This window comes from Ceratotherium simum, chromosome 21 (genome assembly GCF_057802395.1).
Source record: "Ceratotherium simum simum isolate JZ-2026a chromosome 21, ASM5780239v1, whole genome shotgun sequence".
Taxonomy (NCBI): domain Eukaryota; kingdom Metazoa; phylum Chordata; class Mammalia; order Perissodactyla; family Rhinocerotidae; genus Ceratotherium; species Ceratotherium simum.
The window spans coordinates 25396369-25404064 of NC_141920.1; the positions used below are offsets into that span (position 1 = coordinate 25396369).

General features: G+C 48.1%; 1 pseudogene; it reads right to left on the bottom strand.

The window, feature by feature from the left end:
- Positions 1-325: 325 nt before the first annotated feature.
- Positions 326-809, bottom strand: LOC147914239 (small ribosomal subunit protein eS24 pseudogene; annotated as a pseudogene).
- Between the last annotated feature and the right edge of the window lie 6887 nt (positions 810-7696).

The following is a 7696-nucleotide window of genomic DNA, read 5'->3' on the forward strand; positions in this document are numbered from 1 at the left end:
TTGCAACCAAACACTCTGACTGATTTGCTCTTCATTTTGAAAATGGGGAAACGGTAGTAGCATCAAGGGGTTAGTGACTTGTTCAGGCCACGCTGTGAGAACTCTGGGCACGGGTTTAAGGCCATGCCCTATAGGAAGAAATGATCCTGAATCAATAGCCACACAAGTGGAACAAATCTTTCTAGGACAGAGTTCATCATGTGTGTATGACAGAGAGAAAGAGAATGAATGATGGTGTGGGAAATGCAAGGGGTCCCAGATCTTCATAACAGTGGAACCATAACTCTGAGCCACAGAAGTCTTTCTTTTTTTTTTTTTTTTTAGAAGTTCTTAGTTTATTAATCCTCTCATGAAAAATCTCCACAATCACCACAGATAAAGTCACTGCAGAATCTTTACTCCTTCTTTTTGCCAGCACCGACATTGGCCTTCGCAGTTCCCCTGACTTTCTTCATTCTGTTCTTGCATTCCTTTCGCTGTTTTCTTGAGGTCTTTTTCTTCTCATACAGGCCATGTCTTGCAAGTCTGTGTTTGGGTTCATTTTTCTTTGCATAATCCAAGGAATCATAAATCATGCCAAAGCCAGTTGTCTTCCCACCACCAAAATGGGTTCTGAATCCAAATACAAAGATGACATCTGGTGTGGTCTTGTACATTTTGGCTAGTTTATCCCGAATTTCTGTCTTAGGTACTGTTGCCTTCCCAGGGTGAAGGACATCGATGACCATTTGTTTCTGCTGAAGTAGTTGGTTGGTCATGAACTTCCTGGTCCGGATAGTTACTGTGTCGTTCATGATAGTGGTGGATCCTCAAGCAGCCAGGGAGGAAAAGAGGGTCCCTTTTTGCCGGCCCACAGAAGTCTTTCAATTCTGGTCCCTCAGGCAGGTTTTGCAAAAGCCCAGAACCGTGCTCTCTGGACCCTAAGGTTTGAGGAGGAATTCTGAAAAGGTGGAGGAATCTTAGGAACTCAAGCTGAAGGGAAACTTGGGCAGATAAATACCTAACCAGGGTTCTGAATCAACAGAAGCAAGAACTGAGAGTCTGAGGAATAGACTACATATGCTAACAATGGTTCTAGCCTCTAACAAGGACCAATAGGCATGGCCCCCTGGACCATAAGCTCTATAAGAAGATCCATATTGGACTTATTCACCACAGTATTCACAGCACCTGGCGCAATGCCTGGCACATAGTAGGTGTTCAATACACATTTGCTGAAAGAGTGAATCTGTTGGTCTTCCATGTAGTTGTCTGGATCCAGCAGCCAAGTGGTACTGTCACTAATGGACTGGGTCTTTGGCTTTGCATCTGCATCCTCACCCCTGGGGACCAAATGGTGCCTGGTTGGTGAGCAATGTCTGGGAAACACAGGAGCAGTGACTGCAGTATGTTCCCCATATTCTCATTACTGATGACATTTACTCAGCAGCAGCCATGGTACAAGGAACAAAAGGTTCTTGCCCTGTGGACTTGCCGCCTAAATGACAGAAAACAAAACAAGCAACTAGAGCTTTTCTGTGTGTGTGTGTGTGTGTGTGTGTGTGTGTATTTCTTGTGTTAAGGCACATGAAGCATCACTATCTCAGATTTGTAACAAGAAGAGCAGGAATGATTATTTCCCATTTTATAGACAAGTAAATGGAAGCCCAGAGAAACACAGAGACTTGCCCAGTGTGCAGAACTGTGTCCACAGCCTAGCCTGGGGCACTCATCTTTTTTCTTGGGCTCTGTCCAGGTGGTTCCCACTCTATCCAGTCCAGGGTCTGATATGTGCCTCCTTGATTCCATACTGGCTATGTCACTGCAGGCACAACCTGGGTCTCCAGTTACAAAAAGGTCCTTGGAAAGGAGGGAGTTTTAAGGAATCTGAAAATGGAAGATTGCAAGTGGACAAGTGGGCCAGGGGAGGTGGCCTCACCGGTGCTGGCCCTTGAGCACCACTGTCCTCACCTCCAGGGACAGAGATACATGGTGGTTATCAGGGCTGAGGCAACTGCTCCACATCATCCTGTCTCACAGGCTCTCTCTAGAATCTTTCTTGGGCATAGGCCTTGTTAAAAGCATCTTATACCACCACTGTGTGCAGCTTCCTCTTTCTTGCTTATAGTGTTTCTTTGGGGAAGAGCTCCAGCTGCTGCGAGGTGCTGACGGGGGGCATGGCAGCTTTCCCCCTACTGGCAGGGATGCCCCCAGCCAAGCAGTACGAGTAGATGATGTCATTTAGAGCCCTTGCCCCTCGATGTGCTGGAAGTTTCCATGTGACCCCTGACCCTGGCTGGTCCTTCCTCACAGACCCTGCTCCTGCCTCTTACCCCTCTTTCCCCAAAGCAGTATCCCCAGTGCTTCCCTCTCGGGGTCCTTCCAGAGATATAATGCTGCACTCAGTTTCTCACAGACTCAGAGAATCTCTAAGGATGGTATTTCAGACGATGGCTTGGGACACTTTAAGCGACAGGCCCTGATGATCCGGGACAAAGGTTGCTGCCTGCTCACCAAGCCCAGACCCAAAGCCTCCTTACTGGCTGACAGGGTTGAAGTGGGAGTGAGGAAGGATTCCTGAACCCCTGCTTCTGACTTGGGAGCCCAAACTCTAGGCTGTCAGAGTTAAAAATGCCTGGCGACCAATGGTCAGTGTTCATTCAGCCTGGGAGTGGGAGAAACTCCTCCCAGGCCCCAGCACCTCTGGCAACCCTGGGAGAAAGGGAGGAGTGGGCACAAGTGGCACCTTGGTTTGGAAACCTCCTAAAGCTCTAGGATCCTCAGGCCAGAGCCTTCTGGCTGTAGGGACCCAGCCATAGATCCCCAGATCCCCAGGACAGACGGCCCAGTGAGACTGTGTATGGAGTCGTAGCCTTTCTTGTTTTGCTCAGGAGTGGGGGGAAATCCTTAGAAGGGAGAAAAGGGTGAAAGACTGAATGGAGGTTCCTTAATGTCTCCTTTCTGCCTGGCTGGTCCGCATTCCTGGTTTTGGAGGCAGTTTCGGGTGTTCCGAGGTTTAAAGGTAGGGGGCAGCATTGTCTCCAGTGCCCGGAACCGGAGCAGCGTTTACCAGGAGCGCAGCCCTAGGGCTGGGTAACCGGGTTTCTCCAGGCCCAGGAGACAGCGCGTGCGCAGTCGGCGGGACTTGGGCGGTGAAGGGGACTCGGCGAAGGAAAAGCAAGCTTTCCTGCCCTTTAAAGAAACAGCCACACACCTTGGAGCAGCCTACATATATTTGGATTTTAGTCCAACCCAAGCCAATTCTGCTTGAAGTCCCGGCTCCCGAAAGCTGCGCGCCAGCCTCGGGAGCCGCGCCCGCGCCCAGTCCTAGGAAGCCTCACCTACTAGAGATCAGCCGCCCCGGAAGGGCCCCGAGGGTCCCCAGGGAGCCCCGCCGGCGGCCGGGAGGCGGGCGGGCTCAGCAGGCGGGGTTGAGCACGCGGCAGGAGCAGGCGCTGCGGGAGAAGCGGCAGTGGCACGAGGCGCACGGGTCGCAGCAGGCGGGCGCCGGCGGCTTGCAGCTGTCGCGGGTGGCCACGCAGGGGGCGGGCGGCAGGGGCCGCGGCCGCGCCACCTTCTTCATCGAAGCGTTTTTCTGCGGGGAAACGCCGGGGCTGCCCGAGCCAGCCACGCCCGCCCCACCCGTCCTCACCCCTGCCTGGGAGCTATGGATGCCGCCGACCCGACATCCCCACCCGCTGCCACCGCCCGCTCGCCCCTGCCCACAGGGCACCCCAGCAGGTCCCTGCCTGCTTCCCCCATAATGTCCCCCGTGCCTCATCAAAACTTAGCTGGCTCTGGCCTGGCCCTGTTTTCTCCCTTGGGGATCCCACTCATCTCTACAGTTTTTAACTACCATCTCTGTCGTCCCCTCCCAGGGTATCCGCGATCCTCTTAGTTCTGCCTTCACAATAGATCCGGAGGCCACCCACTTCACCGCTGGCCAGGCCACTATCTTCTGTCTGCTGCTCTGGCCCCCTTACAGTCCATCTCCAGTGCACCATGGGACCTCTCCGAGGACCTAGGATGGCATCCCACTCCGCCTTAAAGCCCCCAGTGGTTTCTGTTTGCACTCAGAGTGAAACATAAACTTTACTTTGACCCTTGAGGCCCTCTCTGGTTTGGCTCTGTCCACCTTTCCGAGCAGTCTTGAGCACGCTGCCCCGCCGGCCTTCCTTGTGTGCACCGAGCACAGCAAATGAGTTCCTGCTGCGGGGGCTTTGACCTTGCTGCTCCCTTTCCTGGGGTCATTCTTTGCTGTGCTGTCCAGTACAGGTAGCCACTAGCCTTATGTGGCTACTGAGTATTTGAAATGTGTCTAGTGCAACTGAGGAGTTGAATTTTCCAATTTTGTTTAATTAATTTAAATTTAAAACGGAGTATAAAAAATTTTATCCGTTAAACACAACTTTGTTGTTTTGTTAGGACTATACTTCACTTTGTAAAAAATTAGCACTGGAATTGAGAGTGTAAAATATGTACCAGGTTTCAAAGACTTAGCACCCGTCAAAATGTAAAATATCTCAATAACTTTATATTCATTACATATTAAAATGATAATATTTTGGATATATTGGGTTAAATAAAATATTATTAAAATTAATTGCACCTGTTTCTTTTTACTTTTTTTAATGCGGCTACTAGAAACTTTAAAATTATACATGTGGCTCACATTGTATTTCTGTTGGACATTGCTGCTCTAGATTACTGAGATTTCAGTCTTTAAGTGCTGCTTCCTTCCAGAGGCCTTCCCTGACCACTCTTCCCTTCACTCTGTCTCATTACCATACTTTAACTCCTTCACAGCGTTTGTCATCATCTGAATTTATTTTACCCCTTTATTGGTTTACTTCCTGTTCTCCTGTTTTCCCCCACAAGAATGTAAACTCCATGAGAGCAGGGATGTATCTCTCTTGTTCACTACTCTATTCCCACTACCTAGCATGTAAATAGATCTGTCAGTTCTGTCAATCATCTGATCTGCTTGTTCACTTTACAGAGAGGAGCAAGAACTTTCTCAAGGTCACACAGTGCCAGGTCCTACCTCCCAATGCCTAGTCCAGTACTTTCTGCTCTGGTTACAGTTGATCTGATAAACGAAGGCACACCGAGACAGGAATAACATGTGCATTTCAACAATGCCTTAATCCAGTATTTCCCAGTGTGGGAGCCTGTACCATGGCGGTATGATTTTAGGTGGTATATGAATATTAAATGACGCTGGATCACATGCTGGGAAAGGATTCTTTTTTCAATCTCTTTCAACTTGAAAGGCTCAGTTTGGTGCCAGTATATCCTTAATACTTCCCCAACACTCTCTAATCTTCCTTTTAACGCAGAGAGCAAGCCTCAGATTTAGAGCCTCTGGCAGGCAACACCATCCAGCCAGAATTCACTAACAAGGTTGTATTTTCATTTTTCACTTATTTTTATGGTTAGCTTCTATTTATGGCAAGTGATACTGTTTTTCTATCAGAGTTATATAATTTTTTAAGTTTTAATTTTAAACAAATATATTAAACAAACAGGTGAGGGCCAACCCCAGTGGCCGAGTTTGGCAGGCTCTGCTTCGGCCGCCTGGGTTTGGTTCCCTGGGCGCGGACCTTCCCCACTTGTCTGTCAGTGGCCATGCTGTCGGGGAGGCTCACATATAAAAAAAGGACGATTGGCAACAGATGTTAGCACAGGGCCAATCTTCCTCAGCAAAAATAAAAATAAACAGGTGAAACTTAGATATGGCAAAAGTTGTGGAAATGGTGCTGAAATGACTGAGGTTTGGGAAACACTGCATTCATCCATAAGAATGAATGATGGTGAAATTTCGGGCAGGGGGCTAGCTAGTATAGAGAGATGCTTTTCAGCAGGTAAGCTATTTTGCTCAGCGAACCTCAGCTCCCTGGGCTTCTGTGGAGTCTGGTTCAGGGCTCCAGGCCAGGAAGCCTTTTGGTAGCTTTCAGCTTCTCTTGTTCATGTAGGCCTGGAAAATCCTTCATTCAGTTCCTAGCCTTGGGGTCCTCCGCTTTTAAGTCCAGTCCCACCCCCACGATGAGAACTCCCAGGCCTACCTTGGAAGATCTCTTCTTCTTTTCTGCTGATCTTTCTGGATTTCTTGTTCAGTGCTTCCAAGAGAGACAGAAGGAGCAAAGTCAGATGTTTCTGGAGGCCCTGAGCTGCAGAGAAGTGGGAGGAGCAGAGGGCACTCTGGGAAGTCCCAGGGTAGGGAGAGGAGGACAGGTTGGCTGGATAGATCACATCTTGGGACTTAAGCTGGCAGGTTCTCGTTAGCCTGGCTGCTGGCCTGGAGCCAGGGACTAAGAGCAAAGTGTCCTCTGAGGGAAGGCAAAGGGGAAATCCAAGAAGGCCCTGGAAAATGGACTCAGTGTCCTGTACATGGATGGACCTGTGTTTCCTGTATTCCTACTTTCCATTTCCCAGAGCTTTGGAGCCAGGCACACCTGATTTGAACCCTTACTCTGCCATTTAACAGCTGTGTGTCCTTAGGCAACCTCCTTAACTTCCTTAAGACTCAAGTTTTCTCATCTGCAAATAGGGTACTGTAATATCTATCTTGCAGGGTTGTCTTGAGGATAAATGAGGTATATTTATAAAGTGGAGAAGCTGGCACATTGAAGGTGATCAATCACTGCTGATGTGCTCCAGCCCCTTTCCTGCTTTTATTTCCCTGATACGTCTAGAATATCCTCTTTTCCTAGTGCGAGGGAAGACAGTAAGGGATGTTAGTTTTGAGCATAGGTTCTGGAGTTAAACAGCTAGGTTGGAATTCTGGTTCTGCCAATTAAGAACTGCGTGATCTGGGGCCCAAAGGCACAGCGGTTAAGTTCCAACGTTCTGCTTCAGCGGCCTGGGGTTGGCTGGTTCAGATCCTGGGTGCGGACCTACTCACAGCTCATGAAGCCACATTGTGGCGGCTTCCCACATAGAAGAACTAGAGGGACCTACAACTAGGATATACAACTAGGTACTGGGGCTTTGGGGAGGAAAAAAATAAAGAGGAAGATTGGCAACAGATGTTAGCTCAGGGCCAATCTTCCTCCAAAAAAAAAAATAGCACTGTGTGATGTTATGTTAGTTACTTAACTTTTCTAATCCTCAGTTTCTTCAACTGTGAACTAGGAAGAAGATTATTATCAGATGAAGTTAAACCAGAGGATCTCCGATGCCAGGCTCTAATGCCCCTCATATTTCTCCTGAGCAGTGACTCTCAACCCTGGCATGACACGACTAGTTCTTCCCAGACTTGGTTATATTCTGCAGCATTTCCTAAAGTATTTTACCATTTATAATAGTTCTGTGATTCAATGAGTTTCAGAAATGCTAAAGTAAACCAAATTCACCTTGTGTCTTGACTTCAGGCTTTCTCAGAGCCTCTAACATGCTAAGCTGCATATTAGATTCTTGGCGTACAGGGCTTTCCCAAACCAAAGGAGTTAAGAGACATTTTATTCTCCAGGATTATTTTGAAAAATGAGCAAGGAGGAGCTCTGACCTATGACAATGAATCCTGGTTATCAGCCTGGGGGGCATATTTGTTCTATATGTTTGAATATTTTTTTAATTGAGGTAACATTGGTTTATAACATTATATAAATTTCAGGTGTACATCATTATATTTCAGTTTCTCTGTAGATTACATCATGTTCACCACCCAAAGACTAATTACCATCCATCACCATACACGTGTGCCTAATCACCCCTT